Source organism: Taudactylus pleione, unplaced genomic scaffold, assembly GCF_031769625.1.
Source record: "Taudactylus pleione unplaced genomic scaffold, aTauple2 ptg000041l, whole genome shotgun sequence".
Classification (NCBI taxonomy): domain Eukaryota; kingdom Metazoa; phylum Chordata; class Amphibia; order Anura; family Myobatrachidae; genus Taudactylus; species Taudactylus pleione.
The window spans coordinates 7,994,517-8,020,103 of record NW_028284443.1 but is presented as its reverse complement, the minus strand read 5'-3'; the positions used below and the strand labels follow the sequence as shown (position 1 = coordinate 8,020,103).

At 49.2% G+C, this 25,587-nt stretch overlaps 1 protein-coding gene across 2 annotated transcripts in view; it reads left to right on the top strand.

The window, feature by feature from the left end:
- The first annotated feature begins 4,998 nt into the window (after positions 1-4,998).
- Positions 4,999-25,587, top strand: part of LOC148537952 (transcriptional regulator QRICH1-like) — a 44,920-nt gene continuing 24,331 nt past the window's right edge. Inside the window, exon 1 of one of the 2 annotated variants that reach the window (XM_088457617.1) lies at positions 4,999-5,263. The gene's annotated coding sequence lies outside the window, so the exon portion shown is untranslated. Of the gene's footprint in view, positions 5,264-5,305; positions 5,654-25,587 lie in introns of those variants that run through there. The other variant, XM_088457618.1, reaches the window with a different exon arrangement.

Here is a 25,587-nt window from a genome sequence, read left to right as displayed (position 1 = left end):
CCATCGCCACCCCACGGCCCCTGCTTCTGGCTGGAGGGTGCTTGGAACGGCTCCCTGCAGCCAGCACCGCTGTGGCAGTGCTGTCTGTAGTGTCCATTGCAGGCACCCTGCCATAATTACAGCTGCCCGAAGCGCTCCGGGCACTGCTGCAGCTTCAAGTTCTGGTGGCCCCACACCTTATGCGTGACATCATGCGGAAACGGGGCGGGGCTGGCACATGGCACTCAGAGCCCTAGTTTTTGCTCTGCCTGCTGCGGTCCCTCCTTCATACATCTGAGGCAAACTTAATATTTGTGGTTAATCCTCGGTTAAACCTCAAACATACAATGATAAATGGGCCTCTTTATCATTGATCGCTTTTGCAATGCGATCAGGGCATGCCAGTAATACCCCTGATCGCATTGCAAAAAGCGAGCTCTTCGGCCGGATGTATCATCCGGGACACGGGCTCCGAAAGGAGCCCATCCCTGCGATGTCTCCGGCGCAGCCGGCCAAAGCAGGAGGTGGTGCGCATGCGCAGTCCCGTGGACTGCACATGTGCCATAGCCGGTTAGGGTTCCAGCAGTTCCCTCCGCTGTATCCTATGGGCACAGTATAGCCCATAGGATACAGCGGCTAATGCCACCTTCAGATGGCGTTAACTGCGGGGGCCAATATCCGGAATGTTTCACATTCCGGTTATTGGTACATTTGGCAGCATCGCTTCCCCCATAGAAACCTATGGGGGAGGTGACTGCCAGCGGCAATGGAGGGATCACAGCAAGTATCGGTGATACTTGATGCGATCCCTTAATACATCCGGGGGATACTTAGTATTTGAGTTAAACCCCCAAAATCGGGTGTTTTCAGGTATTTTGCCTCAAATACATTTTGATAAATGGGCCCCTTAGTGTCATTCAATGCCAGGCTTCCGATGTCCATCTCTACTTAGGTTACCCTGACAATGTCAGTGAGTTAAGGGGCCTATCCATTAGCACAGGTGTGGGGAACTTTTTTTCTGGTGAGGGCCATTTTGATATATATAATATTATTCGCAGGCCTGATGCAGACCACGCCCCCTCTCCGCATGATGGTACAAGGGGTGGCACCACAATCACTGGTGATTACAGCAATGCCTGGAGCATCCTGAGGATGCTCCGGGGAGCTGTAAGGGCAGCTGTGTGACTGAAGCATTCTAAGGCCCGTATTCAATTTGAAGCATCGTCTTCGCCTCTGCCGGTAAAATCCCTGTTTTCGCCTATATCGCCAGTTTGGAGGCGAAAACTTTTCGCGAGCATGGCCACTATATCCCCGTATTCAATTTGAAAGTACCGTAGGCGAAATCGGGAACCGGCGAAATTTGGATCGGCGAAAAAAAAAAGGGAATTTTCGGGAAATAATTGTAGGACCTTCCTAAAGATGTCCAGACCAGGGGGATCACTATGGGTACCCCCGTTTTTGCCTGCAAAAGAAAGGTGGGTTTTTAAATAGCTGCAGCATGTGGTTTTTTTCTCGACACTGAAGAAGTGATGCAGAAGAGCACTTAGCTTTTTTTATTTTAAAGTGGTCCCATCAAATTTGGGGTTCATGAAAATGGGTACTAGCATATTTTTAAGTCCCTAAACACATTTTTTTTTAAATTCTGCAAAAATGCACCTGCCACCGCTATTTGAACCCCGACTTCCTTCAGGAGATAAAAATTGGGGTACCCATAGTGATCCCCTATGTCTACACATCTTTAGGGGGTCCCTGTAATATTCACGAAAATTCCCGTTGTGTTTTACCTGTAAAAAAAATGGATTAAAAGGTTTTTTTTAAAATGACATAGGCCCCCCCCCCCCCCCCAAAACCCAAACCAGCCCTGGTTTCTAAAAACACGGGGAACAAAATGTGTAGGGTTCCACTGTATTTTAGAAACCAACACCAGGCTGCAGGGACCAGTCCTGGTTTTAAATATAGGGGGAAAAAAGACGTGGGGATCCCCCTATATTTAAGACCAGCACCAGATCCAACTGACTGGGGTGTAATGCCACAGCCCGGAGACCCAATCACCGAGGCTCCAGGACCAAAGCATCAGCACCCCAAGTCGGTCAGCGCAAGCCGGTGATCTCGGGGGAGTCTGGGACCCCCCCAAAAAAGGGTCCACTTCTCCCGAGCACCACAGGCTTACACTGAAGCCCGGGGCTCTTCCCCATATCCCTGGAGCGGTGGGTATGGGGGTAATGGGGGGGCCAAATAATGTAAAGCTATTGTATTTTACAGGGTAACTACAAGTGCCAGTATGCCTGCGATTTTGCACTTGTGGAACAACAAGAGCCAGCAGACATGCGGCACCTGTAACTTCACTGTAAAATAGTTAAATAAAGACAAAACACACACACCATGATTAGTATAACTTTATTACACACACCTACCCATTCACACATACTTACCTATACCAGATGTTTCTGTCCCCTTGTCCAGTAGAATATCCTTAATGACTGGCCCTGCAAACAAAAAAAACATACTCACCTATATCCTGGCGCTGGTCTCCGCAGTAATCCATAAACATGGCAAAACAAAAAAACGAGTTCACGATCCACGTACCCAGGATTTCTATGTATGTTGCCACACATACAGATCCCTCCCGAATGTCAGCTGACGGGACTGTATGGAGCTTGCACGTCCCGTCAGCCAATCAGTGGCCGCGCTGACTGTAGAGCGGCCGCTGATTGGCTCTGGCTACGGAACTGTCAGTAGCCAGAGCCAATCAGCGGCCGCTCTACAGTCAACGCGGCCGCTGATTGGCTGACGGGACGTGCAAGCTCCGTGCATTCCTGTCAGCTGGCATTCAGGAGGGATCTGTATGTATGGCAACACACATACAGATCCTGGGTACGTGGATTGTGAACTCTTTTTTTTGGTTTGCCAAGTTCATGGATTACTGCGGAGACCAGCGCCAGGATATAGGGGAGTATGTTTTTTTTGTTTGTAGGGCCAGTCATTAAGGATATTCTACTGGACAAGTGGACAGAAACATCTGGTATAGGTAAGTATGTGTGAATGGGTAGGTGTGTGTAATAAAGTTATACTAATCACGGTGTGTGTTTTGTCTTTATTTAAATATTTATATTACAGTGAAGTTACAGGTGCCGCATGTCTGCTAGCACTTCTTGTTCCACAAGTGCAAAATGGCAGGCATGCTGGCACTTGTAGTTCCACTGTAAAATACAATAGTTTTACATTATTTGGCCCCCCATTCCCACCGCTCCAGGGGTATGGGGAAGAGCCCCGAGCTTCAGCGTGAGCCTGTGGTGCTCGGGAGGGGGGGACCCTTCTTTGGGGGGTCCCTGACTCCCCCAAGATCACCGGCTTGGGGTGCTAATGCTTTGGACCTGGAGCCTAGGTGATTGGGTCTCTGGGCTGTGGCATTACACCCCAGTCGGTTAGGTCTGGTGCTGGTCTTAAATATAGGGGGTTCCCTACGTCTTTTTTTCCCCCCTATATTTAAAACCAAGACTGGTCCCTGCAGCCTGGTGTTGGTTTCTAAAATACGGTGGAACTCTACACATTTTGTTCCCCTTATTTTTAGAAACCAGGACTGGCTGGCAAGCCTGGGGCTGGTTTGGCTTTTGGGGGGGTGGGGGCCCTATGTCATACTTTTTAAAAACTTTTAACCCATTTTTTTTATTTGTTAAACACAACGGGAATTTTCGGGAAGTCATCCAGGGACCCCCCCTAAAGATGTGTAGACATAGGGGATGACAAAGGGTACCCCCATTTTTATCTCCTGAAGGAAATCGGGGTTTCTAATAGCCGCGGCTGGTGCATAAATGCGGCTTTGAATAAGGTGATGCAGAAGAGCATTTAGAAGTTTTTTTAGGGAAAAATAACTATGCCCAGCAAACTTGGGGTACTTGAAAATGTGGTTCAGCATATTTTAAAGTTGCTAAAGTGAGTTGAAAAACCCACTTGCCGCAAGCAGCTGCAATGAAAACACCTGGGGCATACTCGGGGACCCCCCCCCCAGAGTGAAGTTCATTAGTTTTTAACTTTGTCCCCCCCCCCCTTTTTTTTTTTGCCACCAAATTCAAAGTGATTTTTTTCGACTCTCCTTTGTTTTTTTATTTTTTTTGACAGTTTACCTTTGGGGGACTGTCTGAAGGCTGCACGGGGGTTCCCGCAACATTGCACCCCTAAACCCCAATTCTGCACTTTTTTCTGCCTGCTATTCATAGGCGATACTTTTTCGCCTATTACATTGCATTGACTTTCCACCTAGGCGGAAAGTCTTCCAAATTGAATACAGGGTAAAATTAAAAGTTTTTGCCAAAAACAGGCGAAAACTGACTTTTTGCCTCAAATTGAATACGGCCCTAAGGACGCTACAGGCAGTACTGCTACATAGATTCTGGGTGCAGGGTGCCATTCTAGGCAAAGCTCTGAGGGCCAGACCAATTGCTATGAATAGGCCCTGAACGATGACAGATGCGCACTCCCGCGACCGATAAATTGAATCTTTCATCTCTCCAACATGTTGGTCAATTATTGCATATCGCGGCCATATATAAGCAATATCTGTCAGTTTATATGCGGTAAACGACGAAAGATATTAGCAGCAGTCACAGAGCGCTGCAGAGAAAAAAATATCCACTCCCTGAATGATGTCATACGATATCGCTCATCGTTCGCCAAAATCTGTCATGTACATGACAGATATGGTTCAGCACAGCCACCGGAATTTTCAAGGGATATCTTTTGTCTTTCTTCGCTCAGTAATACATCTGCTAATGGTCAGGCCCCTTTACTGATCTCTCCAGCCCTGGAGCTAACCTGGGATAAATGTAGACTCCCCTATGTTTGGTAAGATGACTAGGGAATATTATTGGCCGCTCCAACCTGTGATGCGAGGGAAACCTGCAGCCCTCCATACGCTCACCCAGCACCTGCCGGCTGCACGGAGGGGACTCCTCAGGGCACATTTGGCGGCCACCTCTATTCTGCACGATGATAATGACGGGAGGGGGAGGACGGGCGCGAACGCAAAGCTCGGAGTGACGTTGGGAGGCGCGCGGCCGTGCATTCGGGGTCGGAGTTCGTGGGTAAATACAAGATGGCGCCTGGCGCACCCCGGACCCCCCGCTGCCTGTGACAGTGGTGACTGTGTGCGTGCGTGACAGCGCCGGGAGGAGGCGGCGGAACAGGCCGTCCTCAGCTGCTTGCCGGGAGTAGTTCCTTCTGCCCTGTGTAGATGAGACCGCTCGCAGCACCGGGAAATCGCAGGCACCCCGGAAACAACAAAGAGGTAAATGCACAGGACCGAGCTCGGCTCCGGCGCTCTCCACCCCGGCACAGGCGACAGGGCTTCTGCGGATTAGCGCCTGCTCCGGAGCATCCTTCCTCCTTGACATCCCTCTAGCTGCACCAACAGGTCTGATCCCCCGGGCGCGGGTAGAGGACATGGGGCTCCAGCCTCACACATTACAGACCACTTTTTAATTGCAAAGAGATTGACGACCTGAAATTGCAGCGGGTGGGATGCGGTTCTGACTATCGCGGGATGCGTGGTCCTAGTGGTGCAGACGGGGTCCTCACATTGTGGTTGCTGCATGAAATCGAAGTTTCATCTTGGGAAGCCGTGCTGGGGAGCCTATCATACATGGAGGAAACGCGGCTACAACTCCATTTTGAGAAGGTTTTTGCAAATAAATTAATTGCAGCTTAATAACAAGGAGATGGAGGAGGGATTGTATTGCATGCAGCAGCATAGTGGAGGCTAGTGGTAGTAGGGTAACTACTGTACTATGTTACCTCCTAAAGCCGTGCTTGTTACTTTACTGGACAGTTACTGTCCCAGGAATGGGCTGCTGCCCCTCTTGTCCCCATGCTGCCCCTCTTGTCCCCATGCTGCCCCTCTTGTCCCCATGCTGCCCCTCTTGTCCCCATGCTGCTCCCCTTTTCCTGCTTTGTTGCAGGGCTAAATTTTTTTTTTTCCAGAAATGTAGTTGCATAATTATGGAAATTCCTTTTTGCGGTATTTATTGTTATGGATGCAGGCTGGTAGTATTTCAACTTGACGTTTTAATTAGAATTTGTGTACATGGGCTCCTATAGCCTGAATATATTATGAGAAATAAGCCTTGGCTGAAACTGTTATAAAAAATAAGACATTTTAGTTTTTGCTTCATTTTATGTGAAGTCAAATTTAATTATTGACTGTTTAATAATTATATTATTAAATAGTTTTGTCGTCTGAGATTCATGGCTTTTTTTTTTTTTTGTATGTGCTAAACCTTTTTGTTGGATTGTTTCAGGTTGATTTAAGAGTATGGCCCCCATTTATTAATGATTGGTTTTGCAACACAGTCAGGGCATGACAGTACCGCCCGTGATCGCATTGCAAAATGCGATCATAGTGGCCAGATGTATCATCCGGGACATGCAGGGACACGGGCTCCGAAAAGAGCCGTCCCTGGGATGTCTCTGGAGAGCTGCCGGCCAGTGCCAGGGATGCTGTACATGCGGAGTCCCGCGGACTGCACATGCACAGCCGTTATAGCCTGGGAGGGTTCCTGCAGATCCCTCCGGCTAATTATGTGCGGTGTAGCCAATAGGCTACAGCGGCTAACGCTATCTTTGGATGGCGTTAACTGAGGGGGCAAATATCGGGAATGCATCGCTCTCTGGATATTGGTAAATTTGGCAGCATCGCATCCCCCATAGAAAACTATGGGGGGGAATTCATTTCAACGCGTTGTTGAATAGCCACGGGAGGGAGCTCCAGCAGCTATTCAATTCACCACTCTGTGTGGGCGCGCTAAGGGTTTCTTCTCGTACCCCTCTGAGGATGCGAGGAGAAATCCGACCAAAGTGCCGGGCGTGCAGCTGTTTTTCTGCTTAGTGCTGCACTAACAGCCGCGCGCCCGGCACTTTGGTCAGAGAATGCCGGTTAACGCGCCTTGACACCCTTGTTAAGGCGTGATAATCGGCATTCTCCACGCACTGAATTGAATAGCTCACGGCGATATTCAATTCACGTTGAATTGAATCGCCGTTCATCGACATATCGCATTGGCTATGCTGCACCGCCGATGGACAGACATGTCTGAAGACACAGCTGTCCATCGGCAAGTGTGTACGGGCGGTCTGCAGACCGCCTGTACACACACAGTGGAAGCCAGGGGGAAGGGGTGGGACACGCCCCCCACGTCCCGGCTGCTGGGACCCGAGGGCACAAGTAGATGATCAGTGTGTATGAGCGACCATCATCTGCAGATATATTTGTCAGGTGTGTACCCACCTTAAGTCAAGTCTAAAACTCTGCTGGATTTTAGCAATTTACTAATTGGTTCAGAAACGCCCAAAATTCACTGAATATTTTTCACCTCTTGGGGCATCGGGTCAGTTAGTGTATTTGAACATGCAGAAGCCAATTGGCAAGTATTAACAGAAGCTACATATCTCTAGTATGATACATGTCTCTGGCACTTGTTCTTCCTGGATTGTTGTATGTAGGGTAAAACATCTCTGCTACTACGTGTGATTGTGACATGTCAGTGGACAGACCCATTACTATTGTAATCTTCGTTTTCACTTGTTCTGCACGTCATATTTAGTTTTCCTTAGCTCAAAATTTTTTCGTAGGACTAGTGGCGTCACAAGGCAGTGTGGGCCACACAGGATTACACTTTCGAAGAGGTGTCGCCAAATTAGCAGAGCTGCTCTGCTATTTTGGTGTCGCCCCATCTGATGTTACCAAGCACCCAGCGCGACAAGAACGTAATACAGCAGGGAGCATGGCTTTGCGGGCCTAAGGCCACGCCCCTTTTGAGAGGATGGTGGTGACACCAACTCTAGTGAAGCCACTGTGGCTTTTTTTTTAATCATATGTTAATACTGCAATACAAAACAGTGTCTTTGTACTTGTCATTACTCATATAGATGATCCCTACACAGGCAAGGCATTGCTTGCTATCTCAACTGTTGTATTTATTTTTTCCAATGCATCCATTGGTGCAAAAACACAGTTTCTCGTCTAAAGTCCTTGGAGGCATTTGGTATCTAAAGCTGGCCATTCATCAGCAATCGCAAAAAAAGATTCACTGATTCCTCTTTTTCCCGCCGATTTAACAATTCTCCAATCCACCAATATGCACCCATACATTGGTGATATCTTAAGCTGCATACACACATAACGATTTAGTAAATGAGCGATTTTTGTTCATTTTTTCAAGGGAAAAATGAACGATAATTGTTTACTAAAATCGTTCGTTTACTAAATGTAATGAACCATTTTTTTTAACTACAAATGATTTTTGCATATTCCCTTACTGAAAATCGTCGGTCAGTCTGACTGAATTACAAACGTGAACGCGCATGAACGATAATCGTTCATCGTTTTAACTCAGAAAGTGAACAATTTTTTTGAACGATAAATGATATCGCTATCGATAATCGTTCCAAAAATTGGTGTGTGTGTGTATGCACCTTTACAGTGATAAGCAGATCTTTAGCATGCAAGGATCAGATATGCAAATCATGAATGTGCCCATACATCATCTCAAAGGGTTGTAATTTTACTAATCAAATGTAAAGAAAATGTAAATATAGAGCTGTACTACAGGAACCTGGAGAAGGAAATATTAAGCATCATATAACAGTATTTTCTAGTGCGGTGTAAAGCTCCGATGAGATCTGCTCCTGCTCAGTAAACTTTTCAGAAATTTCATTCCTTCATTTATTGCAGTGATGCATATTATTATGCAAGAGATGCGCAATAGGCACCACAATACACTTCACCCACAGCATCAGCACTAAACACTAGTCTCCAGATTCTTTTATTGGCAAAATGGCCTGCAAAATGGCTGGTTACCATACACTGGTAATCTACAGCCCTGATTGGTCTGTGAAAATCCAACTTGTTGGACAACCCGATTCACAGATTCTGATACCTTTCTGGTCCGAATTAGTGATCAGTGAAGACATTTTAACAAAAAACGTAATTGGCCAAATTGATTGCTGATGTGTAGGCCCATAAGTGTTTGAACATAACAAGGTAATATATTGCAGTCTTAACTGGTGTCTTTTTTTCTAATGCAGTGTCTGTTTTTGCAATTTGATGCCCAAGTGTACAAACTTCTACAGAATACAACAGTGTCTAAACCTTATTTTATTTTTACTCGCTAACCTAAAAAGAGAGTCTTAATTTATGATGCTACCATATCAATCTTATTGTTTTGATGGCTAATTTATAGACTTGTGTGAAGAAAAGTACAACCCCCCCATCCAAAAAAAAAATTGCAAACTGTGCTTAAGCCAAAATGAGAGGTTTATAGATACGAATCACACACATGGAATAATGTACTTGCTAACCCAAGCAAAGCCGCGTATCCACTAGCCGATAAAATTAACGATATTGTCATTCAATCGTTCGTTATGTCGGCTAGTGGATAAACCGTCAACGACCAGCGATGCGCGATCCCACTGGTCGCTGACGACATCGCTCATTGTCCGTACTTGCAGGGCAATCTGACGATATTGTCAGGTTCTGCAAGTACGGGGATGAGGGAAGGTGCCGGCACTGAACGATATACCATTTAGTGTGGGTGCTCAATGTCGTTGAGGACATTGAGCACCCCACTGCCAGGGACACACTACACGATATCGCTCATAGAGCAAATAGTGTAGTGGGCCTTTAGTCGTTTAAAAGATAATCTGTTGAGTTCCTATCATTTTCCCTACGAAATTGTGACAGTGCTTTGTGTTTTCAATAACCCCTTTGCAAAATCTGCTTACAAAGTATCTTTGTGGGATGAAGAGGAAACCGGCAAATACCGTAGATACAGATGCTGTCCAGCAGCCAAATTAAAAGTGTAACACCCCACCCACCCTTCCAAAATAGAAAAACACGACTTCCAAACCTCTTGCCCCTCTTTGAGAAAGATGGGCTAAACAAACAGTGACATTTATAAAGCAATCCTAGACTGTGACATAGCTGCTATATCTTCCTTACTTACAATTAATACAGTTATGTAGAGGTCTAGTCGCAGGTAAATGCTGAACATTGTTGGTTTGGAAAAAAATTCCAGAGTGGTATAACATTGCAGTCACACTTGCCAATCTTTCGGCTGCCAGGTCTGCACAAGAGGGGCATGATGGCGCGATCACGTCATCGTGGCCCCGTCCCCCGCTACCTAGTGCCGAGATTACCAACATTGTGAAGCCATAATGAGCCAAATCAACGAGTATTGCGTCATCAACCTCCCTAGTGAAGCGGCCGTGTGGCCCCAGCCCCTGGGAGACTTGCCTACCTTTCCAGGAGGCCAGGAATGCTAGCTGACTTTTGGGAGCTTCCTGGCCATTCCAGGAGGGTAGGCAACTAGTATTACAGTGCACTAGGAGATGTTGTTAGGGAGCAAAACTGGTAACCTCACTCCTGATAGAATGTATTGAGAGGCACGACCGTCCCCTTGAGAGAATGAAAAAGCAGATGTCCGCTCCAAATCCGCATTATGTGCTCTGGCCAGTTAGCAGCGATCTCCGCAGCTGCCAATCAAATTGGGAGAGGAGATTGAAGATGTGCTCTCGAGTCCTCACTTCTGCACTAACTGTTATAGGTGCTGCATCATATAACTCCCCCAACTCATGCACCTTCTTCCTCTCCCTCAGATATGAATCATCCCTGCCCCCAGGAAGTGGAGCCGCACAGGCCCAGGATTCCCAAAACACAGCCCTGCTGTCTGCAGAACTGTGTCCATTGGTGAACATCACTAGAGGCTGTCACCACAAATTACAGTGGGCAGAGAGAATACAGCTGGAGGCTGACTGACATTCGTATATAGATACCCTATGATGGGGAGAGTTAATTTTCAGTGCTGAGAGACTGTGCCTGCCGCCCATTTAGGCACTATGGTGAGCCCGTGTCCCATGAAGTGTGTGAGAGTTGTCAGTGTAGAGAATAGGATTTGTGTATGTAGCTGTCAGTGTGGGGGGCATATATGTGTTAGAGAGGTTGTCAGTTTGGGAAGAGGTGTGTGGGAGGGATGAGATATGACAGGAGGTGTGTTGCCAAAAATGCAGGTCTTTCGCGACCATTTTTGAGGCATGTTGCTGCCTGTGTCTGTGATCCCATATGTACAAAACATGGCTCCAGGGTCTAAAGCCCTGATTCAGAGCCGGACGCTCTGAATCAGGGCTGTCTTTTTTTTTTTTTTTTTTTTTTAGAGCGGCCTCCTGGCCACTCGCATAGCTTTGGGTGACCACCCACAGCTATAGCGAGCGGCCAAAAAGATGGTCGCGATGGTCTTGACCATCGGGCTTGCGACGAGACCCTTGTGGTTGGGCCTCGTTGCCGCAAAGCCCTGGAGTGCTTTTGGCTCTATCAGAGCACAAGTGATGTCAGTGGGGCCGGCCCCAGACGGTAGGCGTTCCCATAGGAATGCCTCCGTCTGGGCAGCCACGCCCACCAAAAGGGGCGTGCTGTCACTCACCATCGACAGCACGCCCCCTTTGGTACGAGACCCATATTCGGGTCTGGCGCATGCGCACGACGGAGCTGGGTCCGTCGTGCGCATGCGCACTGGGCCAACATCGACCCGCTTGCGAGCGCTCAGTGCTCGCGAGCGGGTCTCAAACAGGCCCTAAGTTCAGGCAGGAGGCTGATTATGGAAGGATTGTGTAAGTGGCTGCGTATTAGTATGCAGTAGCTTGGATTTGCAATGTTGCTTGTGGGCGTCTCAATACAAATCCTGGCATCTGCCAAGTTGCCATATTTTCGCATATCTGCAAACAAAATCGCAGCAGCGACGCCAATAACGTGAAGTTTTCATGCCCGCACAGTTAAAATGCTAAAGTTGCATTACAACCACGTCGGGAAGTGTAAGTGCTCGTGGGCATAAAATGCATGCAGAGGTTTTAATGGACATTATGGGGGGCATTCAATTGTTCAGCACTGTCGCAGCTTCTGACTATAGTAGCCGGGAGCAATTCAATTGTTTTTTCTGTTGGGAGCGGGCGTGGGCACCCATTATTTCTGCTCGCATTCTACTGAGGTGGCGAGCAGAAATCTGGCTAAAGCCCGTATTTTGGGCACACACAGCTTGCCCAGTAATTTGCACAGGTTTATCCGCTTGACGTGGCTAATCATGGTGCTTTTGGGCGCAACTTGAGTGACAAGTGATGGGTGGCCGCAGCACTCGCAGCCATCTCCAAAACAATTGAATACCGCCCGTTGGTCATCCATTATTATTTAAGTGTGCCCAAAGAACAATTTGATTCCCCTCCATAAAGGCCATGTGGGTAGGTCTGAAGGCATGTGGCAGATTTGTAGGGCATATGGCATGTCTGAAAACAATACATTTATGATGGGACTGAGACACAATGACTTAGGTCCCAAAATAAAGGTGATCACTGAGTAACAAATGCACAATGCTTCTAATGGTGTGTATGCATGGAGCGATTTAAATGATTGATTTGATCGATATCTATCGTTTAGATCATTCATTTTTAGGACCCTACAAACTCACCAATAACCTGCGATATGCGGGCAGGTATGGTCGATATCGAGCATCGCCCGTGCATGCAGGTTATCTTGCTTGATATCGAGCAGGTTACTATAGGGACCCGCGATCATTGATCGCAGGTTGTTATAGTTGTTGGTAGGTAAATGGTGTGCTGGATGATCGCTATTGATTGTCCAGCACACCGGGGAGATCAAACAACGATATCTGTGTCGATCGTCACGTGTGTACGCTCCATAATCATCACCCTTTCCCCTTGTGCAGCATACCTCTTCGCCATGCAGCGAGGCCCCCCTCCTCATACCTGTCCTAACACTGGGGATTCTGCCACACAGCATTTTGCTCCCTTCTGCGAATGTGCCATCTTTCTGAATACATAGCCAGGAAGATATTAGCCTGCTGTGAGCTAGAATAGGAGAGTAGGCAGCCAAACAGACATCAGTGAAACTCTGGGTTCCCCCTAGACTGAGACTGTGTACACCGCACACCCTCCACCAGTTATAGATATGCCACTTTCCCTGCTATACCTGCCTGCATTTGTTTAGTACTCCTCTATCCCTGGCCATTACTTCACCACTACAAACATTATTAGTATCATATTATGTGTTGCACTCACATGTTTCAGTCTGAGCAAAGGATACTTCAACTTCGCTATGCAGCCATTTTTTCCTATTTTGAACAAAACTTTCAGAACAGAGAACAACACTGCAAAGCTGGTCATTTATTTCTACGTCTTGGTCAACCACACTTTCTTGGCTTTCTCCTCCTGCTGTAGTTACTTTTCTGCAAGATAAGGATCAGTCTTATGTGTTCAGAGATGCATTAGACCAGGCCTGGTCACCCTGTGGCTATCCAGCTGTTGTGAAACTACAAGTGCCAGCATTCTTTACCAGCTGATTAGTGGGAGGCTATGCTGGGACGTATAGTTTCACATCAGCTGGAGAGCCACAGGTTGGCCTGGCTTGCACTAGACTGATCAGAAGGAGTGCCTGGGAAATGAGTCATGGATGCCTGTACATGCCTTAATGTTATCCCTGATCTTTATATAATATTAGCTTGTTATTTTGAAGCTGGAGTTGGCACATTTCTACCCAAAATTATCTGACTCCAAAGCGCTGGTGCCTAGTCTGTTTGTAAAATATCTGTACCCGGTTATATGCCGACACTAAACGTCTACAGTTTACCATAAAACACCCTCTGTGGCTTTCACTTCCAGCCTTATGCTGCCTGCTGCTCCCTGGTTGTGGCCATTAGGAAATGGACAGGGCATACCGAGCTAGTGAATTGAAGCAATTTGTGATTTGCATCAAGAATTTTAAGAAAATATATAGTTTCTACTTCAGGGTCCATAGGGTATCCACAGGATACCTTGGGGTATAGGTGTGACGTCAGTCGCAGGGCACCAAAGAGTTAAGCTTTCAGCCTCCCAGGATGCACTAGGTCCCCCTCCTATACCCCGCCCCCGGGCCAAGGCACCTCAGTTTAGTTTGGTGCCCGGCCGGAGTCGGGTGCACCTGTTGGAGTGGGGGCTAGAAGAGCCCCTGAAGCTTATTCTTCATGCAGCTGTGGCTGCACAACTGGATGAACAGCATGGACAGTCAGTCCTGACGTCCATGCTGTCTTCCCTACACCCCGCCGGTACCAGAACGCCGGTACTGATCCGGGGATGCTGGTGGGCGTCTGGTGACCCCAGATGCTCCGGACCATGGCCGGATTCAAGGGGGACAGAGGTAAGCAGCGGGGTCCCGCGGTGGGTCCCCGCTGATCACATGGTCCTAAGTCCCCAGGCAGGGGGCTCCCTGGGGACTGGCTGCAGCGTGGAGCCAGGCGACCAACCTGCGCTTCAACTACCCCCTGGGACAGCGGACCGCAGCAGAGCGGTAGCGCTGCGGCGTCCCAGGGGTTAAATGCATGCCAGGGGAGCGCGCCTTCCCTGTCTCACAGCCGGCGCCTCCCCCGCTGCACACAGCCCTCTCTGCATGCTGCCGACTGGTCCTGTGGCAGCGCTCCTCCCCCAGGCCAGCCTCCTCTCTGCTCCTCGGCGGCCATCTTCTCCAGAACGCATGGTGAACGCTGCTGGAAGCGCTGGACGGAAGCATCGTGGTCTGGGTCCCCCCGCATACCTCTCCTCCGCTGTGGTCAGGTCTGTGTATGCAGCGCTGTGTCCTACCAGGCCCTGTGTCTGTGTAGTTGAGTGATCAGCGCTGTTAGTGCAGGAATTGTTATTTTTCTGCATTGTATGTGACTGTGCTAGCGCTGCTGCCTGTAATCTTTTCTTCTCTAAACTGTCAGCTTTATTACTGTCCCTGTTCTTTCTGCTAAAGCCCTTGCGGTGCGGTGCTGCAGGGTGGTCTCTCGCCTATTTAATACTTAATTGGTGAGAGAGGTCACATACGTGGTGCCATCATGTCTGAAAGTGATTTTCCCCTCCGGCTACAGTGTACCACGTGCAAAGTACCGTTAGCGGAGGGGGAGGGTAGCGCGGAGGGCCTTTGCCGGCAGTGTTTGTCCATGGCGCGGCCTATTACGGTTACAGCACCGGTACAGGAGCCGCCCTGGGCTTGTTTCGCTCAGGCGTTAACAGCTTTAGTGGGCCAGTTAGCTCCGCAGCCCGCGTTTACTCCGATGGGTTTGTCCCAGCAGTCTGTGGTGTCGTCACCCATGCAGGGGTTCCCACGACAATTGGTGGTACCCCACAGTCTCCCTATTTCCCCGCTCCCGGGTTCTCAGGAGCCAGCGTGGGTTAACTCCCTGACGAGTTCTGTACAGCACTTGTCGGATGTGTTGCAAGGGGAGTCTGTGATGCGGTCTCATAAAAGGCCGGTGGCGTCTCTGTCCGCTCCTTATGAGGATGACGAAGGGACGTCTGATGATGGGGAGATTCTAGATCCTTACGATCAGGAACCTCTCCATACTAAGGACGCTGATGCTAAGTCCAAAGTATATATTCCTGGACTTATTCGGGCGGTCCGCACAGCCTTGGTGATTGAGGACGAAGTTCCCCCAGCGGCTAAATCTAAGTATGCCTTTTTCAAAGATGTGAAGGGCGATGCCACAGTCTTTCCTCTTTCGGGTCAGTTGGTGGACCATTTAGAGGAGGCGTGGAAACAACCTGGCAAAAGATACCAGCCGCAGAGACGCCTGGCGGTGGCTTATCCGTTCGCGGATAATTATTTTGCGAAGTGGGAATCCCCTCCACAGGTGGATTCTCACGTGACCCGTCTTGTCCGTAGTGCCACATTGCCGATGCCATCCATGTCCTCCCTTAAGGATGCTACGGACCGCAAGGTAGAAATCTGCCTGAAGTCCGCTTATTCCCTTGCAGGGGGGGCAGCACGGCCGGCTATGGCCATTTGCTGGGTTGCCAGAGCGATGGAGCGCTGGGCGGATTCATTAGAGGCTTCTTTTGAATCCGACTGTCCGGCCGATCAGGCGGAGTTGATTGGCAATCTCCGTGATTCGGCCACCTACATCAACGAGGCGGCTCTAGACATTAGTACTCTGGTGTCTAGAATTTCTTCAGCAGCGGTAGCTGCTCGTCGCACCTTGTGGCTGCGATCCTGGAAGGCGGACGCAGATTCCATGAAAGGTCTGGAAGCGTTGCCGTTTACCGGAGAAGTTCTCTTCGGTCCGGATCTGGATAAGATTGTGGCCACGCTGGCGGCAGCCAAATCTTCCTGTCTCCCGTCGGCCGCTGCTCCTTCTGGTTCGGGACCATCGTCCTTTCGGTCATCTAGGGCCCAGGGCAGGCCCAAACCACAGTCGTTTCCTCGACAGGCTGGCCCTAAGAAATCGGTCAAGCCCCGGAAGCAGGCATGGAGTACCAGACGTCCGGCCCCCAAGCCAGATGACAAGCCTGCGGCCTGACGGTCCGGGCCTCCCTTTGGGGGATCCCAGGGTGGGAGGCCGCCTGCTACAGTTCGCCCAGTGTTGGTCGACCACTACGACAGACACTTGGGTTCTGGAGGTGGTTTCCCACGGATACGCCCTCTCCTTCCGGCACAGACCCCCGGCTCGCTTCTTCACCACGTGTCTCCCATCAGACCGGAACAAGGCTACGGAGCTGCGGAAGGTATTGCACACTATGCTCCAGGCTGGAGTTATAGTGGCGGTTCCATTCTCCCAGAGGGGCCAGGGTTTCTATTCAAATCTATTTTTGGTACAGAAACCCAATGGGTCATATCGTCCGATTCTCAACCTCAAAGCACTCAACAAGTCTTTGCGGGTCCCGAAGTTTCGGATGGAGACCCTACGGTCCATCATTCTGGCGCTGGAACCTGGGGACTACTTGGTGTCATTGGACATACAGGATGCTTACCTGCATGTCCCTATTCTTTGGCGCCATCAACAGTTCCTCAGGTTTGCAATCAGCAGCGACCACTTCCAGTTTCGGGCGTTACCTTTTGGCCTGGCAACAGCACCACGTGTTTTCACCAAGGTGATGGCGGTCATGGCGGCTTCTCTGCGGCTGCAGGGAGTCCGCATGTTGCCGTATTTGGACGACCTGTTATTGGTGGCAGGATCTCCAGAGCTCCTGTTACACCACTTGGACCTGACCATTGCACTGCTGCAACGGCACGGCTGGCTAATCAACTGGCAGAAGTCCACTCTAATCCCGTCTCGGAGGATTCTGCATCTTGGAGCCTTATTGGACTCGGGACAGCAAAGGATCTTCGTGACGGAGGACAAGATCTCTGCTTTACAGTCAAGGGTGCGCAGTTGTCTGCACAGCCGCCGGGTGTCCTTACACTCGGCGATGAGGTTACTGGGCTCCATGGTGTCGGTGTTCGACATGGTGGAATACGCCCAGTTTCACTCCAGACCTCTGCAGCACCTGATCCTGTCCAAGTGGAACGGGCTGACTCAGTCTCTGAAGTTCCAGACGATTGTGCTCACCCAGGAGGTTCGCCTGTCCCTTACGTGGTGGTTACAGACGACCCACCTCAACAAGGGACGTCCGTTCTGTTTTCCAAATTGGGTCCTGTTGACAACGGACGCCAGTCTTCGGGGCTGGGGAGCAGTTTCGGGTCCACACTTGTTCCAGGGCAGGTGGACGCCGACAGAAGCGGAGCTTCCAATAAATATCTTGGAACTCCGTGCGGTCTTCAATGCTCTCCAGCAGGCACAGCGGTTTCTCCAGGGTCGCCCGGTGCAGGTCCAGTCGGACAATGCTACCACCGTGGCCTACATAAACAGGCAAGGAGGAACTCGCAGTCGGGCGGCTCTCGTAGAGGTCTCTCGGATCCTGGTTTGGGCGGAGCGCAATCTTCCGGCCATATCAGCGGTCTTCATCCCGGGAGTGCTCAATTGGGAGGCGGACTTTCTAAGTCGCCAGGACGTTCATCCGGGGGAATGGTCCCTGCACCCGGACGTTTTTCAACTACTGGTGGACAGGTGGGGTCTTCCAGAAATCGACCTCATGGCGTCCCGGCACAACAACAAGTTGCCGGTGTACGGGTCTCGCACAAGAGACGAAGGGGCGTCTCTGGTGGATGCTCTGTCCGTCCGGTGGACGTTCCGGTTCGCATACCTGTTCCCTCCGGTCTCCCTTCTTCCACGGGTAATCCGGAAATTCAAACAGGAAGGAGGGACGCTCCTGTTGATAGCTCCCGCGTGGCCCAGACGGCACTGGTTCTCAGACCTTCAGGGTCTGTCCGTGGACATTCCTCTGCGGTTGCCGCTACGACCGGACCTTCTGTCTCAGGGTCCTTGCCTTCACCCGGACCTGACTCGGCTGTCTTTGACGGCGTGGCTGTTGAGACGGCCATGCTGAGGTCCCGGGGGTTTTCCAGCTCTGTGGTGCGTACCATGTTACGAGCTCGGAAACCGTCTTCCGCGAGGATATACCATCGCGTGTGGCATACGTTCTTCCAGTGGTGTCGACCGAGAGGTTATGCACCGCGGGAGTTTCGTCTGTCTCGGATTCTCGCCTTCCTGCAAGCGGGACTAGATCATGGGCTTCGCCTTGCTTCTTTGAAGGTACAGGTTTCGGCCCTATCTGTCTGGTTTCACCGTAGGATTGCTACAATCCCGGATGTGCGCACCTTTATGCAGGGTGTTCTCCGCATTCAGCCGCCCTTTGTTCCACCTGTGGCGCCTTGGGATTTGGCTGTGGTCCTGAGGGCTCTCCAAGGACCGCCGTTTGAACCACTGGGCTCAGTGGATCTTAAATGGCTAACAGCTAAGACTGTTTTCCTTCTGGCCATTGCTTCGGCCAGACGTGTTTCTGAGTTAGGGGCTCTTTCTTGTAGACCCCCTTTCTTGGTTTTTTATGGGAACAGGGCAGTGCTCCGCACTCGGCCCGAGTTTCTTCCCAAAGTTGTTTCCCAGTTTCATATTAACGAGGAAATAGTTGTTCCGGCCTTTAACTCACCGGGTCTTTCCGTGGGTGAGGCCTCTTTGGATGTTGTGCGGGCCTTAAGGACTTATGTTGACCGCACTTCTTCGTTTAGGAAGTCGGACGCTTTGTTTGTCCTCTTTGGCTTCCGTAAAAAGGGTTGGCCTGCTTCAAAGCAAACTTTGGCAGCCTGGATCCGTATGGCTATTTCTGAAGCTTATCTTCATGAAGGCCTACCGGTCCCTCCTTCTCTGAAGGCTCATTCCACTAGGTCTGTGGGTCCTTCGTGGGCAGCTCGACGTGGTGCCTCGGCAGTTCAGATCTGCAAGGCTGCTACGTGGTCTTCTGTCCATACCTTCGTGAGGTATTACAGGTTTGACACCTTCGCCTCTCAGGATGCTTCCTTCGGGCGGCGGATTCTCCTTTCTGCACAGGAGCGTCCCCACCCTTAAAGGATACTGCTTTGGGACATCCCCAAGGTATCCTGTGGATACCCTATGGACCCTGAAGTAGAAAATATGAGATATGGTAAGAACTTACCCTTGTTATCTCTATTTCTACGAAGTCCATAGGGTTCCACAGGACTCCCGCCCTGTCGCACCTGTGCTGCAGATGGGCTTTGCTCTGGTCACCGGTTTTCCGTCTCCCTCTGGTGAGAATGTGATTCTTGTATGTGTCCAGATCTTTGTTCTCTCTCTTCCTTCTCCTCCTCCGGCCTATGGCTTGGTAACTAACTGAGGTGCCTTGGCCCGGGGGCGGGGTATAGGAGGGGGACCTAGTGCATCCTGGGAGGCTGAAAGCTTAACTCTTTGGTGCCCTGCGACTGACGTCACACCTATACCCCAAGGTATCCTGTTGAACCCTATGGACTTCGTAGAAATAGAGATAACAAGGGTAAGTTCTTACCATATCTCATATTTTTGCAGTATATCGTGTCAAATAGAATTCCAAGGTTTCATACAACCCTAATGGTAATGCATATTTTGTAATATGTTTAACTGTATGACTTGAGTAGCAAAGCTTATACCCCTTTTACACACAGGTAGACCCAGCACACTTGCTGGGTCTACCTGGGTCGCAGCTCAGTGTAAAAGGGTCCCTCAAAACCTGGCAATCCAATCCAGGTAGCTACCAGGGTTGAACCCAGGTTGGACCTGGGTAATGGTGCAATGTAAACGGCACAACCCAGATTATCCGACCTGGGTCATGCCTAAAATGAGCTGATTGGTGGTTGTGGAGCAGTCACCTCCCACTTTTTCTGACCTCACAAGTTTAGCAGGGCAAACCCAGGTTCAGTGTAAACTGTTTCTGACCTGGGTTGGAACCATGTCTGAAAACTCAGGTCGGACTTGGGTTTTTGGTGCAAAAGAGGTATTTATTGTATAAGATAAACTGGTTTACAGATATCTGCAAGTTAGTAAAACATATAGGGGAGAATTTACGAAGCAACAGCTTCTGTAAGCCGCTACTTCCCGGTGGGTTGCAAGCAAGTATTTTAAACTGCACCTGGAGTTAGTGTTTAGCACGCCTGGCTTTACACTGACTGTGGGTGCCATTTTAAATTCACCCCATAGTATATTGTGAAACTCTGTTATAAAAATAGCACAGATATTTGGTGTCTTTAATGTCGTTTAAAAGAAACAAGGTTTAACAGGTTATGGTATTTGGACATATAATATATAACAGAACATATGTATTGCTAATCTGTGATTATTTTTAAACATGACTGATCCCGAAAGTTAAAAGAATGCTGGAGCCATATTGAGTGCATACAAAAGTAAATCAATAAATATAATTATGCGAAGAGGCTGTTTGCCTTGTAGTATCATGCTGGCTAGGCAAAAACTACTGCTCAATAAAGAGGCGTACAAATTAACCACAGTTTGTCATTGGTTCACTTTCTTATCCTACTCATGTATGTTTCCGATTTAAAGAATAGATGCATTTGCCCAGGAGACTGATGATTTGCCTTTGTTTTTTTTTTTGTTACCATTAGTCTTATGTAGTTAATGTTGCTTTCATAAATCATCTCTCATTATCTTTATAATGTATAACTGATACAACTGTACCCTTCTAGACAAACTAAATTGCCATCGTGGCGCTAAAAGGTTCACAAACATGAATATGCAGCTGCCAGTCAAGAAGGATGCGCAGAGACTCCACATATGAAAATAATGGGATACAGTCATAATCCTGACCGCCGGGATTCTGGTGCTCAGAATGCTGGCGCTGGAATCCCGACACCTGTCAGAATTGCTGCGCCAGAATCCTGAAGGTAAGTAGCGTGGTTAGGGGGAGTGTTAGGTTTAGGGTGCGGGGAAGGAGGAGGTTAGGTTTAGGCACTAAGGGGGGCAGTGGGTTTAGGTTTAGGCACTAGGGGGGGGGATGTTAGGTTCAGGAACAGGGGTTGGAGAGTTAGGGTAGGGAGAGGAGGAGGGTTAGGATACCGACCGACAGGTATTGGTATCCTAACCCTGTCAGGATGCCGGCGTCAGGCTTCTGACCGTCGGGACTCCGACAGCCAGCATCCTATACCCAACCCGAGAATAATATAAAGGCAGCAAAAAAAAAATCTAAAAATATATAAAGAGAGAATTTTCAGAATAATTTTTTAGATTTTATTATTACATGAGGATAATTTTAACAATGTTACACAAAACATTAACAATATCACTAAAAAGTGTAACATGTCCACTGGAGACCTTAACAATCCCCATTCCTTCCTTTCCCCTACCCTTCCTTCTTCCTTCCCCGTCAACCGCTTTGTCTATTTGTTTGTTTCATTTTGTTATTAAATTGAAACATTGAGATGCATTATGTGCAACATGTCTTTCCTATATTCCATATTTTGAATATGTTCTACTGTTTTTGACTTGTAGTGCTGGAGTATTAGTGTGTTGTGGTCTTTTGTGTTCGATGTTGTGTGTGGAGTGATGGGGTGTAGGGAGGGAAGGGGGTCTAATGGACTGGAGGTGGTGGGTGAGGAAATTAAGACAGAGGCAGAAATGGGGGCCAAAGGGTTTATTGGAATTAACAGTACTAATCCTGTTCGGTCCCAGGCACCCAGGTGGGGTGAGCGATCCACTTGGGGATGTGTGTGGGTGGAGACTGGGGAGGTGAGTGGACCCTTTTAGGGGGCTCCTTTCCGTGAAGTTCAATAGACCGGCACGTTACCCCTGCTGGACCTTTGGTCAACAGTCTTAGGATGTCTCGGGGGGAGGGGAGTGGTGAGTTGGCAGCGGGTCTGGCGGTTGTGGATGTACACCCTGGCGGTGTCCCGCGCAGGGGTATAAGTCTTGGAGTCACTTGCCTACCGGTAGGATTTGTTGGTGAAAAAGGCTTGGGCTGCTGGTAGCTGGTGTTAGAGTTTCCTTTTGCAGATGTGGTGTTGGATGGCTGCTGCGGTGTCAGCGGTTGGAGGAAGCTCTGTGTGTGGTAGTAGCTTGCTGGTGCACTGTGGGGCTTGGTGCACCGCGTTGCTGGCGTTCTGTTCCCGCTGCCTGGTGGGTGCCTGTTGGTGTGGATCGCTTAGGGATTGCTGCTGGACGAACAGCTGTGAGTGGAGCTGGTGTACCCTGTATTTCCTGGTCTTGTTGAGCTTCCTGGCTGTGTGTCCCTGTCCGAAAACAGCGCTGACTTCCATGGGAGGTGCCTCCTGTATTCCGAGAGCGTGTGGCTGCACGGGAGCACGTCACAGTTGAGGAGTGGTGGCCGGAGTCCGCCTGCAGGGTCAGTGTAGGGACGGACATCGTAATCCGATGGTTACTAACAATCAATATTTTGGTTCCGATGGTAGTGTTTTTACCATATGATGGTGGTGGTCTGATGTTGGCTATGCCTCCCCTGGCTCCTTCCTGTCTACTGTGTCTGCATCAGGGCATCTTCATGGGTTCATTGAAGGCGGTCTCTCATTCACGGTCTGCCTCAGGGCACAGTGCTAGCTCTGATTGGCTCTCACTGTCTCAAAGAGTCAAACAGAGCGCAGCCCCTGCAGCAGCAGCAGTCACTCACACAGCAGTGGGTTTTTTTTTTCTGTAACTTGCTTCAGTGAAATTGTCACTGCTCAGCTATCTTTTGTTACAGATGAATTGTTAAACGTTACCTGACCACTGCTGTATAGAATAGTGAAAACCCCATCAAAATCCATCAAGTGGTACAAGAGATGAGCCTGAACGAACAGACAGACCCCTAAACCTCGAACTTTATTTTGTATACATAGAGAGAAGAGATGTCCAAGCTTTGACCCAATAGTAAAGATTTGCATATGGTATGTAATATACCAGCTGCAGTGTGGATAAATCCTGCTTAATTTTATATATATATATATATATATATATATATATATATATATATATATATATATATATATATATATATATATATATATATATATATATATATATATATATACATATATATATATATTACATTTTTATTCTAGACCACTTGAATATAAGTACTATGTATAGTATGGTATACTTGCCATTCGCACTGTACCTGAGTTAAGGTTCAATAATACCACTTTCAGACCAAAATCGCGGGTCTGAACCGGGGGAAATATACATATTTGTTGTCCCCTTTACTCTGCACCCATGTTTACCCTGCATGTCTCTTTGAGACGGACCTTTGCATCCACAGCCATCAGCAGTTTTTAAACTTGAGCCGGGTCAGATAACCCAGATACCCCCTTCCAGACTAAAGCTTATGAGGATTGGTCCCAGGTGATATAACACTGGTCTCGACCAGGATCGAGGTCCCAGGGCACACAACCAGACCTTTCACAGCAAGCCAGCACCCGGGTTGCCCCGGCAATATCCTGGGCCAGGGGCTCGACGGGAAAGGGGTTTAAATGTCTGGGATCCTGATCTCCAATAAGCGCCTAGTATACAGATATGCCCTTCCTCGTCTATCCTCCCTGTTATGAGTCGCCAGTTTCCACGCGACTCCGTGATGCAAATAAGACACACAAGCAGACTTTGCTTATTAAAATGTGGCATGTGTATGTTCTGTGTGCGACCGAATCTGTAAAATCATCAACGGAATGTGGTGTGGAAAACAGCCGCTGGCACTGTTATGTAGCATTTTGTACGCAGATACAGCAGCAGTCAAAAACAGACATACAGATGCCACATATCATTTTAATCAGCAATGTCTGCTTCTGTGTCTTATTTGCATTGTGAATAAGATGCTCGGCATTCGTAAACTCAGGGCTAGGCGTGACTAGAAAGGCTGTTTAACACGACTGCAGCAACAACAAAGTTATATTTTCCTTGTGGAAGGTGGAGTAGCTTGATGTGAATCCTCCCTGGTACCAGCAGCTGTGTAAGCTGTGCAACTCCCAATGTACCTACAGTTGTCTGAAACAACTATACCCTTCTGCCTTTTATTATTTTTAAGAGGTATTTTTGGAGACTAAAAAAAAGTCTTGGTCACCATAATAGCAATGAGTGGTTACCAAGGCTTTATATACATGTCAAATGATATGACCAACACTAAGCTAGATTGAGAGTCCATGGATTTAGTGTTCACTCTAGGTCCAGCGCCGGCAGGGTGTCTTTAAGATGCGCCCCCTTTTCATCACTTTTGGGGGTGTGCCCGGTACTTGCGGTCATGCCGGGCTGCCCCCAAGCTACCCGCTCATGCTATGGATTTGCACATTGTTTTTTGGTCTTCACTTGGCTCTGTTGGTCATATACAGTGCCTTGCAAAAGTATTCACCCCCCCTTGGCTTTTTACATTTTTTGTTACATTACAACCTGTAATTTCTACTTCAGGGTCCATAGGGTATCCACAGGATACCTTGGGGTATAGGTGATGACGTCAGTCTTCAGGCACCACAGAGTTAAAGTTTTCAGCCTCCCAGGATGCATCTGGGTCCCTCTCCTATACCCCGCCCCCGGGCCAAGGCATCTCAGTTTCGTCGGTGCCTGGCCGGAGTCGGAGGCACTGTGCAGAGGGGGGCTATGAAGAGCCCCTGAAGTTTCTTTTAAAGGCAGCGCTGGCTGCACATCTGGGAGTACAGCATGGACAGTCAGTACTGACGTCCATGCCGTCTCCCCTACACCCCGCCGGTACCAGAACGCCGGTACTGATCCGGGGATGCTGGTAGACATCTGGGGTCACGGCTAGCGGTGTCCCCAGATGTTTTGGACCATGGCCGGATCCAAGGGGATGCAGGTAAGCAGCGGGGTCCCGCGGTGGGTCCCTGCTGGTCACATGGTCCTGAGTCCCCAGGCAGGGGGCTCCCTGGGGACTGGCTGCAGCGTGGAGCCAGGCGACCAACCTGCGCTTCCACTACCCCCTGGGACAGCGGGCCGCTGCTGAGCGGCATGCGCTGCGGCGTCCCAGGGGTTAAATGCATGCCAGGGGAGCGCGCTTTCCCTGTCTCACAGCCGGCGCCTCCCCTGCTGCACACAGCCTCTCTGCTCTGCCTGATTGGCCACAGTGTGTCAGCTGTCCTCCCCAGGCCGGCCTCCTTCATCTTCTGCTCCTCGGTGGCCATCTTTAAAGCATGGTGAACACTGCTGGAAGCCTGTGAGCGGTGGCATTGCGGTCTGGGTCCCCCAGCATACCTCTCCTCTGTTTGTCACAGGTCAGTGTATGCAGCGCTGAGTCCTACCAGCCTGAGGGTCTGAGTAGTTGAGAATCACCGCTAATAGTGCAGGGATTTGTTTCTTCTGCATTGTATGTGACTGAACTGCTAGCCTGCTGTCTGTACTTTCACTTTCTACTGTCAGCTTTATTACTGTCCCTGATCTTGCTCTGCTCAAAGCC